The 22,950-nt window shown below is 36.8% G+C and overlaps 1 long non-coding RNA gene, 1 other non-coding gene and 1 pseudogene across 2 annotated transcripts; 2 read left to right on the forward strand and 1 right to left on the reverse strand.

Moving 5' to 3' along the window:
• The first annotated feature begins 7,347 nt into the window (after nt 1-7,347).
• On the forward strand, nt 7,348-7,522 carry LOC129435528 (U2 spliceosomal RNA; annotated as a pseudogene).
• Nucleotides 7,523-8,593: 1,071 nt separating this feature from the next.
• Nucleotides 8,594-8,758, forward strand: LOC129435525 (U1 spliceosomal RNA). The gene has a single exon (XR_008641331.2). It is a non-coding gene; the product is annotated as a U1 spliceosomal RNA (small nuclear RNA).
• Nucleotides 8,759-15,129: 6,371 nt separating this feature from the next.
• On the reverse strand, nt 15,130-16,999 carry LOC129434277 (uncharacterized). The gene is made up of 4 exons (XR_008640662.2): nt 16,866-16,999; nt 16,036-16,192; nt 15,881-15,928; nt 15,130-15,560 (listed from the first exon to the last, which is right to left on the reverse strand). It is a non-coding gene; the product is annotated as an uncharacterized lncRNA (long non-coding RNA).
• Between the last annotated feature and the right edge of the window lie 5,951 nt (nt 17,000-22,950).

Here is a 22,950-nt window from a genome sequence, read left to right on the forward strand (position 1 = left end):
GTTAAACCGTTGTGTCTTTAATCTAGATTTAAAAGTGCCTACTGTTGAAACACATCTGATCTCATCTGAAAGCTGATTCCAGCTACAGGTTTATACTGTTGTATTCTTTTATACTGTTTCATTCGTACTGTTTATTCAGTAAATGCAAAGTTAAACCGATGTGTCTTTAAATCTAGATTTAAAAGTGCCTACTGTTGAAACACATCTGATCTCATCTGAAAGCTGATTCCAGCTACAGGTTCATACTGTTGTATTCTTTTATACTGTTTTATTCGTACTGTTTTAAAAAATCATTCAGTAAATGCAAAGTTAAACCGATCATACTGTTGTATTCTTTTATACTGTTTCATTCGTACTGTTTTAAATCATTCAGTAAATGCAAAGTTAAACCGATGTGTCTTTAATCTAGATTTAAAAGTGCCTACTGTTGAAACACATCTGATCTCTTCTGAAAGCTGATTCCAGCTACAGGTTCATGCTGTTGTATTCTTTTATACTGTTTTATTCGTACTGTTTTAAATCATTCAGTAAATGCAAAGTTAAAACGATCATACTGTTGTATTCTTTTATACTGTTTTATTCGTACTGTTTTAAATCATTCAGTAAATGCAAAGTTAAACCGATCTGTCTTTAATCTAGATTTAAAAGTGCCTACTGCTGAAACACATCTGATCTCTTCTGAAAGCTGATTCCAGCTACAGGTTCATGCTGTTGTATTCGTTTATACTGTTTTATTCGTACTGTTTTAAATCATTCAGTAAATGCAAAGTTAAAACGATCATACTGTTGTATTCTTTTATACTGTTTTATTCGTACTGTTTTAAATCATTCAGTAAATGCAAAGTTAAACCGATCTGTCTTTAATCTAGATTTAAAAGTGCCTACTGTTGAAACACATCTGATCTCTTCTGAAAGCTGATTCCAGCTACAGGTTCATACTGTTGTATTCTTTTATACTGTTTTATTCGTACTGTTTTAAATCATTCAGTAAATGCAAAGTTAAAACGATCATACTGTTGTATTCTTTTATACTGTTTTATTCGTACTGTTTTAAATCATTCAGTAAATGCAAAGTTAAACCGTCGTGTTTTTCATCTAGATTTAAAAGTGTCTACTGTTGAAACACATCTGATCTCTTCTGAAAGCTGATTCCAGCTCCAGGTGGCATATTAACTGAATGCTGATGCACCTTGTATTTCGATTGCTTTGTATGCTTGAAACATGTGAAGAATTGACAATAAATAATCTTTATCAAGTGTTATACATTAAAAAGTGGATAATTAACAAAAATGTCACTCCTGACAGCTGATAAATTAATGTTTTTTTATAGCACCATTGAGGCGAGCACTTTTCAAGGCAAGATTCTTTATAGAACCTTATAAAAAGTTTCCATATAGTACCAAAAAACGGGTTCTGCTGTGGTTACATGCTGAGGAACCCTTATTTGGTACTTTTTAGGAGCATTTGTCTTAAGAGTGTTGCATAGGTTCGAAACTTTCAAACTTGAAACCAAATAGAAGGGTCACACTGTTTTGTTTGTGGAGTGGACATGAACAAGCTGCAGGCATTCAAATGTTATTTGTAATTCATTGTCTTATTTCATATTTAAAAAATAGCTATACAACTGGTGTTCCTCAATTTTAGGGCCTATTTTGTTTAGTATATCAGTTTTGTTCAGTTTTTTATGTGCATGCAAAAAGCAATCAGCAAGCAAATTAACTGAAGCTTTACCTTCATGTTCTTTTTGTGTATGTATTTTATGTATTTGTATGTTTTTTACACGTATAGAGTGAAATGCACACGGTGAGGAATGGACCCAGACCTTCAGTGCCTTCGCTTCTCGGCCTTTTGGCTAAGATCCCGTGTCTGGCCACAGGGCGGTGCTGCGATCGCCTCTTGCAGGTTTTTGGTTTGTGCTTTTCAATAGCATTAACCCCGTATCTGCTAGGAGGTATAGTTGTGCTTTTTTTCTATTTGTTTATTAACTTTTCAGGTTTTAATTCCAGATTGCTTAAGAAGAGCTGGTCTCTGGGTTTTTACTGTTTTAAGGTAAGTGCTTTCTTTTATTGTTTGTTGGTTTTATTGTGTTTTTATTAGGCTGTCGGTGCCTCTGCCATGTCAGCTGCTCGTGCTGGCGTGCGGAGGCACCACAGCGTCCGATTTAATTTTTTAGAGCAAAATGGGAAAACAGTGGAAATGTCTAGGTTGGATTTTTCACGTAAGTTAGTTCAGAAAGTGCTTGGTTTTAGTCCTGATGAGCTAAACTGTATTCTGACCCTGCCTTTTAACAAAGGTTTTGATGTTAGTTTTAGAAATGCAGCTTTGTTGAATGTCTTCTGGCAACGTTTTGAAAATGTTAAAACCCAGTTCTCCATTTTTAAGGTGGATAAACTGACTGATAACACACAGAAAGTTGTTGTTGTCAGGATGTTTAATGAAACCGTTAGTGGAGAGGATATTTGTGTATGGTTGGGGAGATACTGCACTGTTAAGGGCCAAGCTATGAAGGTGGTGGATGAGGATGGGATCTGGAATTGCTCATGGAGGGTCCCCATTAAACAATGGGAAGACCCCCAGGGCTACCAGGGCCTAAAACATTTGCCATCAATGATAGTTCTTGGAGAAAACAGAGGCTACATACACTACCAGGGTATGCCCAAGCTCTGCCGCAAGTGTGGTGAACTTGGACACCTGGTAGAAGCTTGCCAGAAGACATTTTGTAGAAAGTGTAGAGAAATTGGGCACTCTTTTGAAGAGTGTCCAAATGGCAGAAAGTGCAATCTCTGTGGGGATTTTAACCACCTTTACAGAGATTGCCCCATGTCGTTTGCCAACAAGCTGAAAGCAAACAAAACGGTTGAAAAGGAGACAGTTAATGAGGGGGCGGAGCCAGAAATTTCAAATTTCCCGCCAAACTCTGCTATTGGTGGAGAAGGTGGTGAGGTGGTAGGGCTCCGCCCAGCCAGCCCAGAAGCCAACCAGGAACAGCAAGATGGTAATGTATTAAACAATGAAAAGGAAAATGAAAATGAAAGTAAAAGTGAAACCCAAATTGAAATACATGAACAAGGAGGGGAACAGTCCCCTGATAGGTTGCCCAGTGCTCAGTTAAAAAGGAAAAGGGGTACCCAATCCCCCGTTGTAGAGGAACTTGACATTAGAGAAAGGTTTGAACCTGATTTAGATTCTTCATCCTCGGGAGATCTAAACAGGCTTTTTCCAACAAACTCACCAAATGAAATTTCCTTCTTAACAATTGAGCTTAAATAATCTACCCCTAGAGCAGCTTATAGTTGCCCTAGGGAGAAACAGATTGAAACCCCTGAGTCCTCACCTATTGGAGTAAAGGAAGAATCTGTTTCACAAGAGATTGAAAATTTTATTGATTCTAACTAAGTTTTGTTTTTGATTTTTTTGTAACCCCACTTTACAGTTTTTTAGATTTTTAAAAATGTCTTTTAAAGCATCATGCCTTTTTACCTTCCTGCTCATGGCTCTCATCATTTCAACCATCAATGTAAGGAGTGTGAGAGCCACTATAAGAGCACAGAATGTTTTATCCTTTTTAAAATCCCTCAAGTCAGATGTTTTTATATTACAAGAGTGTTCATTACCTTTTACCAAATCGTACAGAAAATGGGAGGAAATGTGGACTAGTGGGCCATCTGTATGGAGTGGGTCCAATTTTAATAAAAATGACGGTGTGGCCATTCTGATAAATAACCCAAACATCTTGGTGAAGGGCAGCACCGTGGTGAAAGAAGGGCGGGCCCTTTTAGCAAACCTGACTTTTTTAGAGAGGGATTTTAACATTCTTAATGTCTATGGTTTTACAGAAAAGAATGAAAGGTATGAGCTTTTAAAAGACTTGCAATCCCACCTTTTAGGAAGAGTGCCTTTAATTTTTGCGGGTGATTTTAATTGTGTTTTAAGTAAAAAAGACAGGAAAGGGGCAGGGGATGATTTTAGGGTAGATAAAACATCAGTTTTATTACAGAATATAATTAAAGATTTTAACCTAATAGAGTGTTTTAATATAATGCATCCTAGTGAGGAGGGCTTCACCTGGTTTAGTGGTGATGTCACCAGAGCCTCTCGGATTGATTACATTTTTACCAGAGATTGTCCGCCCACAGATGCTACATTAACCCCCCTGTTTTTTTCTGACCACGTAATGCTATCCTGCACCCTCTCACTTCCCTCTGGTGTGACTTTAGGAAGAGGTCTGTGGAAGCTAAACTGCTCTCTGTTATTAGAAAAAGATATAGTCAGTAAATACAGAGAGCAGTATAGTCAATGGCAGACCCTTCAAGACTTTTATGAATCACGGGCACAGTGGTGGGAAATGGTAAAGCGAAAGACACAGATTTTTTTTAGGCAGGCAGGGAAAAGAAAAAAGGAAAAAGAAAGACGACGTATGGTGGGATTGCAAAAAAGGCTACAGCGTTATTTTAACCTTTTTAACATGGGGTTTGATTTTAAGGAAGAAATAGAAGAAGTAAAAAAGGAAATGTCTGATCTGATGGAGGCCCAGAGTAGAGGTATTATGTTAAGATGCAAAGAAAAGGAACTGGAAGAAGGTGAGAAATGCACCAGATACTTTTTTAAGAAAATTATTAGTAGGGACAAAGCAATAGTGAAATTAAAAAACAACCATGGAGAAATTTTAACAGGAACAAAAGATATAATGAATGTAGTAGAAAGTTTTTATGAAGACCTGTACGGAGAGAAAACAATTGATGGAGACATAGCAAGAGAAGTTTTATCCCACATAACAAAAACAGTGCAAGACAGTTCCTTTTTAACTAAACATTTCACCCATTTTGAAATTGAAAAAGCTTTAAGAAATTTTAAGAGGCAAAAGTCTCCAGGAGTTGATGGACTCCCTTTAGAATTTTATCAGACTTTTTGGGACATTTTAGCACCAGACCTTTTAGCTGTTTTTAATGACTTTGACAAATGTGACAGACTACCGGACAGTTTTAGGACAGGGATAGTAACACTGCTACACAAAAAGAATGACAAATCAGACCTAAAGAACTGGCGCCCAATAACTCTTTTAAATTTTGATTTGAAACTTTTTAGCAAAATATTAATGAAATGAATGTCTATGGTTTTAACAGAACTGATCCACCCGGACCAAGCCTGCGCAGTCCCTGGGAGAAAGATCACAGACAGCCTAGTACTGATTAGAGACACCATCTGTTACGCGAGAGACAGAAACATTCGTTTAGTAGTCCTAAATTTAGATTTTGAAAAGGCATTCGACCGAGTCTCGCACCAGTACTTGTTTCAAGTACTGAAAAAAATGGGTTTTCCGGGGAAATTCATAGCTTGGGTGGGAATGCTGTATCGGGACATAACTAGCAGAATTGTAGTAAATGGGAACTTGTCCAAAGCAGTAAATATTCGCTGCGGTGTCCGTCAGGGATGTCCGTTATCTCCCCTCCTATACGTGGCCTGTATTGAGCCTTTAGCGCAGGTATTGCGAAGGGATCATTGGATCAAAGGACTGGACTTACCAGGGACAGGAGGACAGATAGGCTAAGACGGTACTGTATATGGACGACATAAACATTTTATGCACAGACATTCTATCTATTAAGAGGACAATGGATGTGACTGACTGGTTTGGGAGAGCTTCAGGGGCCAAACTAAACAGAGACAAAACACAAGCACAATTCTTTGGCCCCTGGCAACCTATAGACACAAATGGACTGGATTTAACTGTAAAAAAGACAGACTTGAAAATATTGGGCATTAAGTTTGACAGTAAAGGAGGAGGTAGTGGGAATTGGTCAGAGGTTTTAGCAAAAGTAACACAGAGACTGGGGTTTTGGGGACTTCGCCAACTTACATTGGAAGGGAAAGTTTTAATAATAAAAGCAGTGATTTTGCCACTAATTTTATTGTTGTGTTCAGTCTTTTATCCTCCTAGATCCTTCTTTTTAGCCCTGAATCGAGCTGTCTTTTATTTCCTGTGGGGGTCCAAATGGGAGAGGCTTAAGAGAGAGATCATGAAGCAAGCACCTAAGCATGGAGGCAAAGGGGTGCCGGACCCCCACCTGGTTTTAGGAGCACACTACACTGCACTACATATAAAATATGCTACAACCCCATCTAAAGACCACAAAACAATAGCCATGGCCAGATTCTGGATGGGGTCGTATTTGCGGTCCTTAAAGCTTTTAACAGTTAATTTAAAAACACCCATTGCATTTGATTTACCGCCAGCCTATGCTTTTATTAAAACCTTTTTAAGACAATACAACCTGGAAAAAGAAAGTATAGATGTTTTAACTAATCACCGCTCTATTCTCTCTGCTGTGCAGGAACGGGAAAAAGTGAGTCAAGTGCGCGGGCTCATGTTAGATGAGGCCAAGAAAGTGTGGCGCGATGTGTCCCATTCAGCTCTTCAGAACAGGCACAAGGACCTGGCGTGGATGGCAGCCCATGAGATCCTCCCGGTCAGGGCCGTGATGCATTCCCGGGGAATGTCAAGAAATCCAATATGTCCACGGCTCAGTTGCGGCATGCCTGAGACCGTGAGACATGCACTCTGGGAATGCAGTGCTGTGAGGGACCTGTGGGCAACGGCCGGCCCCCAGCAATTCCCGTACCTGCCAGCAGGGGGGGTCACAGATTACAGGATGGTCATGGGTGGAACAGGCCAGAGCCAAATGCCAGCGGACACTTATACCAGGCTCTGGCTTACCATTAATTGCATCAAAGATGCCATATGGACCTCCAGAAACCTGTTGGTGGGGAAGCGCGTACAGGTGTCTCTGCAGGCCATGTTACAGCTGGCCAAAGAAAGGCTGCAGGAGTACGCCATACGTCGCCATTCGGACGTGGGGGTCGGAGCTTCACAGGGAGGTCCCCTCAGCCACGAGTCCTGACTGCCCGTAGATGCCCCCCACAAACAATCAGGCTGGGGCAGCGGAGCCTTGGTTTAAGAGGATCTCCTCTGGGTCCTGACATTCCAGGTGTAGAAATGTTCTGGGGAGCTGAAAGGATGGTTTAAGATTGTTTAAGTACCCACTTGTAGTTTATGTACAGCAGAAGAGTGAGCTTTTAATATTTATGTGTAAATTTATTTGTGTCTTTTTAAATAAATTGACTATTTGATGATTTATAATTTATTATTTTTACTTGTTTTAACTACGACGAATACATGCATTTTTTACTTGAAGTGATGGCAAGATGTTTTATATGATTGTGTGACAACATGCCTTTTATTTTATTTTACTTGAAGTGAAGGCAAGATGTGTTATATGATTGTGTGACAACATGCATTTTATTTTACTTGAAGTGATGGCAAGATGTTTTATATGATTGTGTGACAATAAAATTTTTCGAAAGAAAAAAATCTGTTCTTATCAGTTTAATGTCTGATACGTCTCCTACCCGGGGACTATACGTTAAATGGATTTTTGACCTTCGGAAATGGAAGCGGAGCTTGCTCCTTCCACTCCATGCATCGACGTGGTATTGCAGTGTTTCCATGAACGGTGCGCTCCCCTTCTCGGGGACAAATAAGTTAGGTAAAAAACAGAATTTGTTTCTTTTGTGCGTGAATGACAGAGTGTTTTTTAATTCGTGTGTTTTAAAAGTGCTGTGTATTCGTTGGCATTATTGGTTTAACGAAAAGCTTGCATGGAAACGAACACGCTGATAACGAAATGTTTTTGTAATGTATTTAATTATTTTCCTTACAGTTTGCGGAGGTGATACCAGGACGAATTAAACAGCCTCGACACAGCTGAAGGCGCAACGAAATCGTACGAGACAGTTTGGGATGTTAAAAACACCTGAAAACTTTTTTTTTCACTACCCTTCATACTACAGCTGTCGAAAAACCACAGCAACGTCGACACGCCTGGAAGCATAGCTGTATTTGTTTAAGACAACAAGTATTTTCTTGATTACCTAAATGACTTGCAGTAAGAAAATATTTTAATTTATAATGATAACTCTGTCATCATTTATTCATCCTCGTGTTGTTTTCAACCTGTATGCATTCGTATTTTGGAGGTGACACGATGACGACTTAAACATCATCGACACAGCTGAAAAAGCGAACGAGACAGATTGGGATGTTCGCAACAACACCTTAAAACTTTTTTTCACTGTACTACAGCTGTCGAAGAACCACAGCAACGTCGGCAGATCTGGAAGCATAGCTGTATTTGTTTAACTCACAACGACAACGGGTAAGTCATTGAGCCCTTGTGTTTTTATTTATCCACGTTCTAAAATTGCTATGCTTTCGTTGTTTCTCGATTGCTCTGTACATTTCTTTGTTTCTATTCCACGTAAAGTTACTTTGTAATAACGAAACGATATATTGAAATGCGCTATTTAAATCCATTTGATTTAAATTGTTTCACGTTTTTCTCTCTGCACGGTTTAACCGGGCTGGAAACGGAAAATGGGTAGATCTCGAAGAATATTTGGTTTCAGACCTGGCTTTGTGCGCCTTTCCGCCTGGTCACACGCAGTAATGAAATGGTAGTCGGACGGCCTTCGGGGGCGCCGTCGATGTGATCGGTCACAGGAAGATGCGGCCGTCTGGCCTCAAAGGCTGTTGCTCATACTTACCTGGCAGGGGAGATACCATGATCATGAAGGTGGTTCACCCAGGGCGAGGCTCAGCCATTGCACTCCGGTTGTGCTGACCCTTTGCGAATTCCCCAAATGTGGGAATCTCGACTGCAAAATTTCTGATAGCGGGGGACTGCGTTCGCGCTCTCCCCTGGCCTTTGTGTTAAAAATAGATTCGTTTGTCTTTTTACGGAAAATCCAAGAGACGTCTAACCACGGCACAAGAACGGATTGGTCATCAAAAAGCGGCTATTATACGACTACATAACTTCTAATAGACCGCGAATATGTGTCTAGGCTAAAACAAGGCTTAATTTGGGCTGTCAGTGAAAATCTAATAGACGTTTGACCGTTCCCCAAGTATAGACTGGCCATTAAATAGAACCACAATCAAACAGCTACATGTCTAAGAGACATTCAACAAAATAATGCTTAGATGATTCTTTTACTTACAATGTAAGCGGTTCTCAGGAATGGCAATCATCCAAACTAATAAATTATAAAGCTTTTAAAAGAAAATGACAACCGTTAAACAACCTAGACAACGTTGGGCAATACAAAATGCTTAGAAATACAAGACAAAACGAAATATTGTACATGAATGTACATTAAAACAAGCCAACAAATCTGCCAATGGGCTAAGACATTTTTTCTTGAATTAGGTGTTTAAATCTAGATTTGTTTCTAACCCCTTTGGCAGATTTATTTGCTTGTTTTAAGCCCAAATTCACTTAAATTTTATGTTTTGTCTCCCGAAAGGCTAGGCTTATTTTCTTATGTCATTTTGCTCATCAAAATAATGCATCTTATTTTAAGAATTTTTAGATATTTGCATAGTTAAAAATGATTTTTTTGTGAAATGTATTCATTCATTCGCTACCCTTCATACTACAGCTGTCGAAAAACCGCAGCAACGTCGACAGACCTGGAAGCAAAGCTGTATTTGTTTAACTTGCAAAGACAACGGGTAAAGTATTTTCTTGATTACCTAAATGACTTGCAGTAAGAAAATATTTCAATTTATAATAATGATAATTCTGTCATCATTTACTCATCCTCCTGTTGTTTTAAACCTGTATGCGTTCGTTTTTTCTGATTAACACAAAAGAAGATATTTTGAGGAATGATGGTAAACCCACAGCAGATAGTGACCATTGACTTCCATAGTAGGAATAAAAAAATATGATGAAATTTAATAGGTACCATCAACTGTGTGCTAACCGTCATTTTTCAAAATATTTTCTTCATCATTTATCACGATACTTCCAAAATATTTTTTTCCTACTATGGAAGTCAATGATAATGTATTTCATTATTTGCTTTACAAGCCTGAAAATGATAGGTTGGAATCCAGGTGACAGGATTCTCTGGTAGTCAAAAACAGGTAAACAAGTAAAATAATCACCATTTACTTTTAAAGCATTTTGAAAATTGCTTGCTTATGCTGGAAGTAAAGGTATTTAATGCAGTGCGCATCGTGTTTAAAAGGTAATGTATGATTCTTTTAAAGCTGACACATTTGCCACATTAAAATAACAGAAATGTACTGTTTCAACATTTTGGAGCCGGTGTGTCTGTGTTCTTGGGGCACATCTAAATGTAAGAGCAGAATTGCTTATTATTTTTCTCTATTTCTTGTATAGGTCAATTATGAGTGAAGAACCGTTCACCAAATGAAGACCACAGCCAGGTGACCGGATTGTGTGGTAATCACAAACAGGTTGAAAATTGAAGTTCTGTGTGTTCTTTTTGTACTTTATTTATTTCTGCAGGTAAGCACCATACCGTAAGCTTCATTCCCTTTATAACAGGTAAGGTTCATACTGTTTTATTCTTTTATACTGTTTTATTTTAAATCATTCAGTAAATGCAAAGTTAAACCGATGGTGTTTTTAATCTAGATTTAAAAGTGCCTACTGTTGAAACACATCTGATCTCATCTGAAAGCTGATTCCAGCTACAGGTTTATACTGTTGTATTCTTTCATACTGTTATATTCGTACCGTTTTAAATCATTCAGTAAATGCAAAGTTAAACCGATGTGTTTTTAATCTAGATTTAAAAGTGCCTACTGTTGAAACACATCTGATCTCATTTGAAAGCTAATTCCAGCTACAGGTTCATACTGTTGTATTCTTTTATACTGTTTTATTCGTACTGTTTTAAATCATTCAGTAAATGCAAAGTTAAACCGATGTGTTTTTAATTTATGTTTAAAAGTGCCTACTGTTGAAACACATCTGATCTCATTTGAAAGCTGATTCCAGCTACAGGTTCATACTGTTGTATTCTTTTATACTGTTATATTCGTACCGTTTTAAATCATTCAGTAAATGCAAAGTTAAACCGATGTGTTTTTAATCTAGATCTAAAAGTGTCTTCTGTTGAAACACATCTGATCTCTTCTGAAAGCTGATTCCAGCTGCAGGTTCATACTGTTGTATTCTTTTATACTGTTTTATTCGTTCTGTTTTAAATCATTCAGTAAATGCAAAGTTAAACCGATGTGTCTTTAATCTAGGTTTAAAAGTGTCTTCTGTTGAAACACATCTGACCTCATTTGAAAGCTGATTCCAGCTACAGGTTCATACTGTTGTATTCTTTTATACTGTTTTATTCGTACTGTTTTAAATCATTCAGTAAATGCAAAGTTAAACCGATCATACTGTTGTATTCTTTTATACTGTTTAATTCGTACTGTTTTATATTCTTCAGTAAATGCAAAATTAAACCGATGTGTTTTTAATCTAGATTTAAAAGTGCCTACTGTTGAAACACATCTGATCTCATTTGAAAGCTGATTCCAGCTACAGGTTCATACTGTTGTATTCTTTTATACTGTTATATTCGTACTGTTTTAAATCATTCAGTAAATGCAAAGTTAAACCGATCATACTGTTGTATTCTTTTATACTGTTTTATTCGTACTGTTTTATATTCTTCAGTAAATGCAAAATTAAACCGATGTGTTTTTAATCTAGATTTAAAAGTGCCTACTGTTGAAACACATCTGATCTCATTTGAAAGCTGATTCCAGCTACAGGTTCATACTGTTGTATTCTTTTATACTGTTATATTCGTACTGTTTTAAATCATTCAGTAAATGCAAAGTTAAACCGATGTGTCTTTAATCTAGGTTTAAAAGTGTCTTCTGTTGAAACACATCTGACCTCATTTGAAAGCTGATTCCAGCTACAGGTTCATACTGTTGTATTCTTTTATACTGTTTTATTCGTACTGTTTTAAATCATTCAGTAAATGCAAAGTTAAACCGATCATACTGTTGTATTCTTTTATACTGTTTCATTCGTACTGTTTTATATTCTTCAGTAAATGCAAAATTAAACCGATGTGTTTTTAATCTAGATTTAAAAGTGCCTACTGTTGAAACACATCTGATCTCATTTGAAAGCTGATTCCAGCTACAGGTTCATACTGTTGTATTCTTTTATACTGTTATATTCGTACTGTTTTAAATCATTCAGTAAATGCAAAGTTAAACCGATCATACTGTTGTATTCTTTTATACTGTTTTATTCGTACTGTTTTATATTCTTCAGTAAATGCAAAATTAAACCGATGTGTTTTTAATCTAGATTTAAAAGTGCCTACTGTTGAAACACATCTGATCTCATTTGAAAGCTGATTCCAGCTACAGGTTCATACTGTTGTATTCTTTTATACTGTTATATTCGTACTGTTTTAAATCATTCAGTAAATGCAAAGTTAAACCGATGTGTCTTTAATCTAGGTTTAAAAGTGTCTTCTGTTGAAACACATCTGACCTCATTTGAAAGCTGATTCCAGCTACAGGTTCATACTGTTGTATTCTTTTATACTGTTTTATTCGTACTGTTTTAAATCATTCAGTAAATGCAAAGTTAAACCGATGTGTTTTTAATTTATGTTTAAAAGTGCCTACTGTTGAAACACATCTGATCTCATTTGAAAGCTGATTCCAGCTACAGGTTCATACTGTTGTATTATTTTATACTGTTATATTCGTACTGTTTTAAATCATTCAGTAAATGCAAAGTTAAACCGATGTGTCTTTAATCTAGGTTTAAAAGTATCTTCTGTTGAAACACATCGGATCTCATTTGAAAGCTGATTCCAGCTACAGGTTCATACTGTTGTATTCTTTTATACTGCGATATTCGTACCGTTTTAAATCATTCAGTAAATGCAAAGTTAAACCGATCTAGATCTAAAAGTGTCTTCTGTTGAAACACATCGGATCTCATTTGAAAGCTGATTCCAGCTACAGGTTCATACTGTTGTATTCTTTTATACTGTTTTATTCGTACTGTTTTAAATCATTCAGTAAATGCAAAGTTAAACCGATCATACTGTTGTATTCTTTTATACTGTTTTATTCGTACTGTTTTAAATCATTCAGTAAATGCAAAGTTAAACCGATCATACTGTTGTATTCTTTTATACTGTTTTATTCGTACTGTTTTAAATCATTCAGTAAATGCAAAGTTAAACCGATCATACTGTTGTATTCTTTTATACTGTTTTATTCGTACTGTTTTATATTCTTCAGTCAATGCAAAGTTAAACCGTTGTGTTTTTAATCTAGATTTAAAAGTGCGTATACTGTGGAAACACGTCTGATCTCATCTGAAAGCTGATTCCTATGGAGATAGCTTAATCTCATTAATAATTCACGCAAAAAACATAATTCACATGCATGAAATCTAATTCACATACACAAAAATATATATATTCGCAAAAAAAACGATTTACATACAAAAAATACATATTTATAAAATACGTTTCACAAACAAAAAAAAAAACTATTTACAAATGTAGAACTGTGTACGAAAAGTTTTACATTTTGAGTTTATCATGACTGTGAATGTACGAATCGTCTTTTTTGTGTGTGAATTGCTTTGAATTCGTGTGTGTGTTTTTTGAGACTTTGGTGGCAGCGCGCTCTCCAACGTGGGTCACTCGTACTCTTTAGCCAATCAGATGCAAGCTTACCATTCAACTACCGTGTGTCTCAATCAGCTCCCTTGTTCAGTAGTCAGGGCACTGATCAGGGAGTCGGCCATTTTAAGGGCTGTCTCAATCGCAAAATCCGATCAGTGCACTGGAACGTTCGTTCCCTAAAAATTCCCACAATGCAACGCAAAAACCAGTGAGCATCGATGATCCCTATGTTCCCTAACCGGAAATCACGTGACCTTTTCTAAAGCTCGCCAACCGAACATCACGTGATCCAACTCAATAAACTTTATGAAATGTTACAGAACTTTTATAAAGACAAACGTTTGTTTTAGTTGTAAATATAAACACACATTGCTACACAGTAAGGGACCACAATCTACTCAATATTTAAAAGAATAATATTTATTTAAAATTGTAAATATATTTATTACATTTAAAATGTAATTATATGCCTCCAATTTTATGCAAAGATATGTAAGAGAATAATGACAGCATTTTTCACAATGTACTGTTTTTAAAATTAGGTCAGAGAGATGTTGGTTTTGCTGGTTGTTGATGAGTAACAGCTGTGAGTGATTACAACGCGCTTAAGCAGCCGTGACAGAAAAATAAGTGAACATCGTCCCAATGTGAAGTGAGCTAGGGTCCTTACCAGTGCCCGAACCTGTGTACACGATATACTGATTCACGACCTCGGGAGCTAGGGAACGAATTGAGACACACGGTCAACTAATCATAACCCGCCAAGAGCGCAGCACTCAAGGAGCTCAGCAATGCACACCTTTTGCGCAATCTGGCTCTCCTGACGTATTTCCGGAAGAATCTTCCAGCGCATTTCGTATCTGAGTGTACTAGCAGCAAAATGCTTTCATATAATTCATTTGAGAGCGATTTATAACTAAAGTATATTTATAGCATTATGTAGTTAACCATTATAGTAATGGCTTCCAGAAAGTTTAAAATCTACAGCGGAAAGAAAGTAGTTAAGCTGAACATTGCTGTGTCCAGTTATGTGAGGACTCCTCAAAGTTCAACTCTGTATGAGTTTCCAAATGTTTTTTGTGGACGAAAAACACGCAGAAAATGGATTCACAACATTCGACGTGAACGATTTAACATCACATATCATACAAGGATCTGCAGTCATTTTATAAGTGATAATTTGATCGTGCTATAATTTGATATGGCTATCTAAAGTGCGTCGCTGGCTGAGAAAGGACGCTGCCTTATCCAGTGAACCAAGTATTGCATTTAGTTTTGTTCAGGTATAATTAATATTGACATGTATATAATTAACTTCTATTCAGTGTTGCCTGCACTGCAGGAATGTAAATATAAATTACTTTACACATTTGCAATGCAGTAATGTATTTAAATATACTGTTAATTACTTTCATTCAGTGTTGCCTGCACTGCAGGGATGGAAATATAAATGACTTTACACATTTGCAATGCAGAAATGTATTTAAATATACTGTTAATTACTTTCATTCAGTGTTGCCTGCACTGCAGGGATGGAAATATAAATGACTTTAAACATTTGCAATGCAGTAATGAATGTAAATATACTGTAAGTAACTTTTATTCAGTGTTGCATGCACTGCAGGAATGTAAACATGTGGCTTTGAACATTTACCATGCAGTAATGTATTTAAATATACTGTAAATAACTGCCTACACTTCAGAAATGTAAACATGTAAATATAAATAACTAACAAGCAAACAGATGTGTCAAGGCTGTAGCCAAGTAGTTGCAGAGGTTGTAGTTATGGGGCATCTTGATAGCGATTAAGGTTGCGTGTTGTTGCGGCTGGTATGACAGCACACTTTCATACTAAACTCTGCCAAAGCCAAAATCCACCAAAGAATTGACATGTGACATCCTGATAGTGGTGACCGAAGGGGCTACAGCACTGGCAAAGTCCTTAAATGCCTCTGCTACTTGGAGGACTGTGAGGTCAGACAGCTTACAGGTGTCACTCTTTTAAAAGGTACTCCTGAAATAAAAAAGGTCAATTCCTATCATTTTAGTCTGTAAAATCTTTTGCAGTTTTTTATCAAATACTGCTTCTTATTACATGACATTTGCAATACTTCTAATTGTCTGACGTCCTGAATGTCACACCGCAGCCTCAATCTGGACAGGACTGTTTTGTACATTGTAATGGATTATTCTGTAATAACCACTCGTATGGAATTTATCTGTTACATAAACATTTTCAGTGAAATGAGCCTGATCTCATACTCATAATCTCATTTGTGAAGTATATATGTGTGTCTGTGTAAAATACTACATTGCAAAATTTTTGTGTTGTACCTTAATACATCAGCAAGCTCATTTCTTTGGGTCTTGCAGACAGAACCTCTGAAAATACACAGAAAACACACAGTGGCCATGTTAACATTAATAAAAAATAACAGCAAAGTTTGGAATACTACATTAGAGTAAAATGTAGATTAAATAAAAATTACCATTGTTCTAGGTCTGTGTCAGCTCTCAACCGTTTTTTAGTACAGCTGTGAACTTCACTGATGCCAAGTTCTGAGTAGTGCAACAATGTGCTGTCCCAGCAACACAAGAACCACTGCTCTGTGACAGTATTACATGACGAGAGTCCTTTAATACAATCTGTGAATAAATGACATTAAACAATATCAAGAATAAAGAATCAATGTTATATGTAAACTGATTCTAAATATGACACATGTAAACTCTATTTACTAGGCTACTGTCATGAAACTGAAGCACTTATGAACAGATTTAGCCTGTATATGCACAGATGTAGAACCCACAAAAACGTCTGCTTAAAATGCATTTTAGCTGTCTTTTGTGTTTTCATATACACTCAGTTTATGTTGTTTGACTTTCTCATCGGCCTGAAACAAGTCGCCCTCACCCTGATCTCTCATGCAGTGACCTGAAAAACTACTTATAGTCAGTAACAATCGTATTTCTGTACGTACATTGCAAAAACAAACACTTTATGGCATAACATAAAGACTATACTGTAAGTGTTTACTATTTAACTAAATAGATAAATAATACAAAGATCAATATTAACTGGTCAGAAACAGAGACGAGGATTTAGCATGAGATGAGAATACTTAACGTACTCTCAAAGTTGTTGATTTAACTTTAAAAAACACTTCTCCTTCTTACTGTTAGGTGAGACAGTCTGTCTTGCAATACGATTAACGTCGTTCACATTAATCGCGGGAATCTCTTGTAAACAGCGAGTGTAATGTGTGTTATTTTAGCGATATTAAATTATGAAACAATATGAAATAAAGTAATAACTTACACGTATATCCCGCACTTCATTCGCCATGCTTGGTTGATGACGTGAAGCTTCATTTCAGTTGATTGCGCAAAAGGTGTGCAATGCTGAGCTCCTTGAATGCTGCGCTTTTGGCGGGTTATGATTGGTTGAATGGTAAGCTTACGAATTCAAAGCAATTCACTCACGAAAAAGACGATTCGTACATTCACAGTCATGATAAACTCAAAATTTAAAACTTTTCATACACTGTTCTACATTTGTGAATAGTTTTTTTTTCGTTTGTGAAACGTATTTTATGAATATGTATTTTTATTTTGTGTATGTACATCGTTTTTTTGCGAATATATATATTTTTGTGTATGTGAGTTAGATTTCATGCATGTGAAATTGTGTGTGTACGCATGTGTGAATCATGTTTTTTGCGTGAATTATTAAAGAGATTAATCTATCTCTATACGTTTCCGCCATGTTGTAAAATTTTTTTTAGTCAGAATTCTGAGATGTAAGTAAGAATTCCGAGATGTAAAGTCAGAATTCTGAGATACAAAGTCACAATTCTGAGATGTAAAGTCAGAATTTTGAGATGCAAAGTCAGAATTCTGAGATGCAAAGTCAGAATAAATCTGGTTTAAGGACCACGGAATAAATGGAGCAGTGTACCAGATTGGTTGTGAGGCCACCAGGGTTTCTTTCTGTCTTGTTCAGGGTGCTGTGGGGCTGCAGACTGCACACACGTTAGTTCAATTTACATGCGGGTTAAAAAAAATTGCCACTCGATTGGGTTGGACTCAAGTCTTGGGTTGGGTCTTTCTTTAAAAGAAAAAAATAGTTGGGTTCGAGTAAAAAGTGATCATTTTAGGTCAGGTACATTTCTTTGGACCCAATAAGATCTCTACCTTGTACTAAACATCTACACTTTAGAAAAGCCACAGTTTCAACATACTTACCTGAAGCCCACATTTCCTATGTCTGTATTATAATATATCATACAAAAGAGTAAGATAAAAAAGTATACACATACATTGAGCCTCAAAGTACTGAGGTGGGGGAAAAGATCCTTTCCTCGTTTAAGTCTTTAAGGGTATATAAATATAAACTTTATAAAGTTGTAATATCCCCTACTAGCTGGTTTTAACTGCCCCCACACATAGAATTAGTGTGTTGTGAAAAAGGGCTGATTGAAGTTATGACTTTATTTCACCCACTTTAAATGCTTCAATAAGGACATGAATCTTGAAAGAGGGCCACTCTTGCAGGGCCTTATTCTCATGTTGAAGGCAAAATTTCCCGACAAGAGTCTTCAGATGAAAGATGTTGACTGTAATGGGCCTGTCCCAAATGGCACACTCAGGACTTGTGGTCCTCCTCGGAGTCCACACTTTTACGACATCATAGAGTGCAGACTTTAACCCTCTGGGGTCTAAGGGGTTTTTAGGGCCCTGGGGAAGTTTTGACATGCACTGACATTTGTCCTTTCTTCAGTTGCTTAAAAACATATAAATGGTAAAAGTCTCATAACACTGCGTTCAGCACAAACTGGGCTACAATATTATATGATCAACATGTATGTACATGTTTGTATTTTTGAGCGAAAAATGTTTATGCATGGTTTTTGAAAAAGCTAAATTTTTAAGTCACTGATATAAGTCCACAAAACTCATTCTAAACATGTTTTCCCAAGACTTTTCAAAACATGATCTAGTAGTCTATAGTTTTTTTTCTTCAAAATGATGTGAAAATCATCCGGCCTGCTCATTCACATAAAACAATATATTGATTTACGACACATTTGCTTGGGAAAGGCACTATGCGTGGAGGCGGGAAAGCTCCTGAATAATCAGTGATTGACAGCTGAGAAACAAAAGAGTTGCATAATGAGCCACATAATGAGCCTTGTAGGAATAGAAATGTGACTTTCTCTGTAGTAAAACCATGAAAAGGTTTACTTGGGAATTTATAACAAAAAATATATAATGTGTGTGTATATATCGAAATATATAGAAATATTTTCTATTAATTTCACAAGTATACCTTAAAAACCATAGTAATCATAGTAAAGTGTTTGGCCATCATAAAAATGAAAACAGGGTTAGTGTTTGGTTGGCCAGCGAGAGGTTTACTTTTGTGCAGTAAAAAGCTCAAAAGAACTGCCTATCATTGTCTGGACTCTTATTTGTGTTTTTGTAATCATTATAGTAGAAACACAACAAGGGACAAGCGTGATAAACGTATCAATGTTTGTTTACAGCCGCCGCCGCCATTACTCCCTCACGCCACGTGTTGATCATGAAAGCAGTATGTGTGCACATGCAAGTGATCCTGTGTTTAATAAACTTGCTGTGCGCTTAGACGCAACTAAATAAGGATTGTACTGTTTGCAATCGCGTATTTTATAAGAATAGCAAAAAGTGCGTTGTGTATGTACGCGTTGCTTGAACTGTTTGACGGAAGAACAAAGAAAACACTCGCGTCTGGAGATACTGACACACATACGCAAGTAAATAAGGATTTATATGTCATGTTTGGTGCACTCGGATGAAACAACAAGGAATGGAGAGATTGGATTGTGGATTGTGTATCCATTGACTGTAGGAGGCACGAGTTATGCATATGGATGTCTCTGCTCATTCACTTCAATGGCGTGGGGGTGTGGCGATCTCAACTCATTACAGATAAACAGGTAACAGGAGAGAGACCAGGGGCGGCTTTGCGTATGGCAGGGTATGGCAGTTGCCATACCCTAGCATTCAGACAAAACACCAGAAATCAACAGGATATAATGATGCTCATTAAGGATCATTTTAAATATTTTCAGTAGAACATATCTGAACATTGGTACATCACTAATATGGATAATTTACACGTGTGTTCGACTTCATGCTGAAATACAGGAACCGACATGCGGATGACATCAACGTGCCGCGAGAGCTGTTTGAAAGCAAACTCTTCCGATGATTTCTCGCCTCACCCTCGCGGAACTTTGATGTCATCAGCCTGTCGTTCTTGCAGCGCAGCTTGAAGTCCCTGCAGGAGGTCTCATGATAAACGCTGCTGTTATAATCTTTATTTTCGCTAGTAAAATCCTTTTTTTGTTTTAACATTCAAACAGACTCGTTCTCCCCCACACTCGCGCTATGCTGCACACATTTTTTCTGCAGTAATATGATTTGTTCTCTGTGGATAAATAAACAGGTTCTCTTCCACTGGGAAATTGTAGCGCAGTCGAAGTGAATTGTATTAATTATTTTCACGCATTTTTGAATATGGCCACTTGTGGAATAAAAACTGCACGACGACAAAAGGTAAGACTTGTTTTTGCGTTTAGCCCTGTTTTACTAAGAGTTTTATTTAGTGTTTTAGTCTTATTTGGTTAAATACGTGTGCTCTATCACATCATTTAAAAGTCTTTATTGTGTTTTTATAAGTGTTTATTGGCGGTTGTCATGACAAGTTTGTGAAGGGTATGTTTTGATATTATCTTGTTTTAGTTTATCTGTTGCTGGAGTTGCACTTAGTTAAGAATTACAACATTTGAAAAGCATTTTAAACAACCATGATTTCTATTTTTGTTTTTATTTGTATTGCCTCCGTATTGTTGTCAGTAAGTGCACATCCGTGCAATCGTAGTATGATTTTGTACAGGTTGGTGGAGTATGTACACATATAATGTGGTTTCATAGATTAGTTATTTGAATGGCCTTCTTGTACGAAGAATTTTTGCCATACCCTAGGTTTTCGTGAAACGCCGCCACTGAGAGAGACGGTCCCTCTTCTCCTTCTCATACAGTTTACACCGAATGACAATATATGTTTTCATTTAAAATATCATTTAAAAGCTGACATTCCAAGCATTATGTAGACATTTATCTTTTGTTTCTATGACATGTATTCGTTAAGTTACAGTTAATTTTTCTGACACGTTTCTGAAAGGACTTCACTGAGGGAGAGAGAACAAAACGCGCATCATGTTTATTTTCTTAATTTTGCGAAAAGCACAACATTCTGTTTTTATTGGGAGTGGACAGAAAAAAACTAGACACTTTAAATATAGAGTGAATTTTGTGCCATATTTAACTCTTTCACCGCCAGCATTTTTCATGATTTTCACAAAAGTTTAATGCCTTCCAGAAAATGCTATGAATTAAAAGAACAGACCCTCTGCTTTCAAACAAAAAAATCTTTCATCCTACCTTCATGTGTTCTGTTTTTATCACCTCTAGAATATGTGTAGGTTTCATCAAAAACACCAAATTTTGAGCAAAAAGCTGAGGTAATTCCATTTTTGTGAAGGACTTTTGATATAGATCAGATGCAGAGCGATCTTTAAAACATACACGGACATATGCTGTTTGCCCTAGAGCCCTGTATTTCAGCCCAACGGGGCCCGACCTGTTTACGCCCTTCGGGTCGGGTTTCGGGCCAATTTTAACGTCACAGCAGATACGCGGGCCGGACCTCGGGCTTATTTAGGCTTATCCATCTTTTTATATTTTTCAATTTAATTAAAAGAACCTTTTGACAGACAATGATGATTGCAAAACAAACATAGGAAGACGTTTAACCTATCGCATGAGTCCGCTACGCACAGCCACACATTTACAATGCAACTGTTGCATATGGACCTTCAGCGCACCAGGAAAAATTATAAATGGAGTACTAGATTAAAACCTTGGATACTGCACATAATCTATGCAGACAGCATCCAAGACATAATCTATTAAAGACTTCTCCCTGTATTAATTTCGTGTAAGAATGTGCGCTGTGAATATTACAAAACAATAAAATATTTTATAACTATATTATACATTTTATTAAAGGATTACCCTGAATTAAACTGGACCAACATGAACCAACAGATAATGGATAATGTGCTGTCACGACCATAGAGTTTTATATAAATTACATATATTACTGTCTACAGTGTAAGAGTAAAAAGAAAAAGCTTCTCATAATGAATGTAGCGTATAGCAAGATAATTTTAATCAGTTTAACAACACAATGTATATATATTTATCTTGTAAACGGATTTCAAATAATAAATAATTGTCGCGTCACGTAGCAAGAGAGACGATAGAGATCTCATTAACTTCTCCGCAGTAAGTTTTATTTCAAATTCAAGTTTACATATTAAATAGGCTATTAAAAAGTTTGTGCTTCTCTCATAAAAACCTCACAGCAGACAGCACAGACTTCTACTCACAAACACACGCAATGCAGTGACTATGCGGACACAGATTCCTAATGGGGAGAATTAAAAAGTTCGGACTTGGGTCGGACTCGGGCTGAGAATTCTGATAAGCTGTCGGACAAGGGCCGGGCTAAGGCTTAAGCGTCTCGGGCCAGGACCGGGTCAGGGCTTAGATTTCCGGCCCGTGCAGGGCTCTAGTTTGCCCACCTGGTGGATAATAGCGGTATTGCAGATTATGGCGGGGAAAGAGTTAACAAATCCAGCATGTTGCAAACAAACTCAATCCGCTTTGCAAAGGGTAACTCGACTCGCAAACAAACAGAAAATGCTTTGCAAGATCATGATTTCTCAAAAATGTGAACACCGTTTTCTCACAAATGTGAACACCGTTTTCTCACAAATGTGAACACAGTGTTCACATTTGTGAGAAATCATGATCTTGCATGATCTTGATCATCCAGTGTCAGCAACTGAATAAAGACATATTTCATTTGTTGGGCTTCATTCTGTTGGTCTCATTGAATTTATTGAAAGTGTTAATAATACCAAGTGTGGGTTGCACCAACAAGGATTAGGCCTAAATCTGGTTTAAATCAAAGCTTATTTAATAATTATGTTGCACCAAACTTTAAACCTGTTTAAAAATAATCAGGTTTTCATTTAAACTGCCATTTTGATCCAAGTTTAAGAGTTGGTTGCACCAACAAGAATTAGACATAAATCTGGTTTAAACTGCCATTTTGATCCAAGTTTTTACAGTAAACCTAGATTATCTTTTATCCTGTTGCTCTATTACTTTAAACTCTGTTTAAAATCTCAGTGAGGGATTAACTTTAAACTTGCATATGAGGAGGTTTAAATATGTTTTTTTTTACAATTAAATGTCTGGCTAAATGATTTGAAACACATACTGCGAGC

This window comes from Misgurnus anguillicaudatus, chromosome 6 (assembly GCF_027580225.2).
Source record: "Misgurnus anguillicaudatus chromosome 6, ASM2758022v2, whole genome shotgun sequence".
NCBI lineage: Eukaryota > Metazoa > Chordata > Actinopteri > Cypriniformes > Cobitidae > Misgurnus > Misgurnus anguillicaudatus.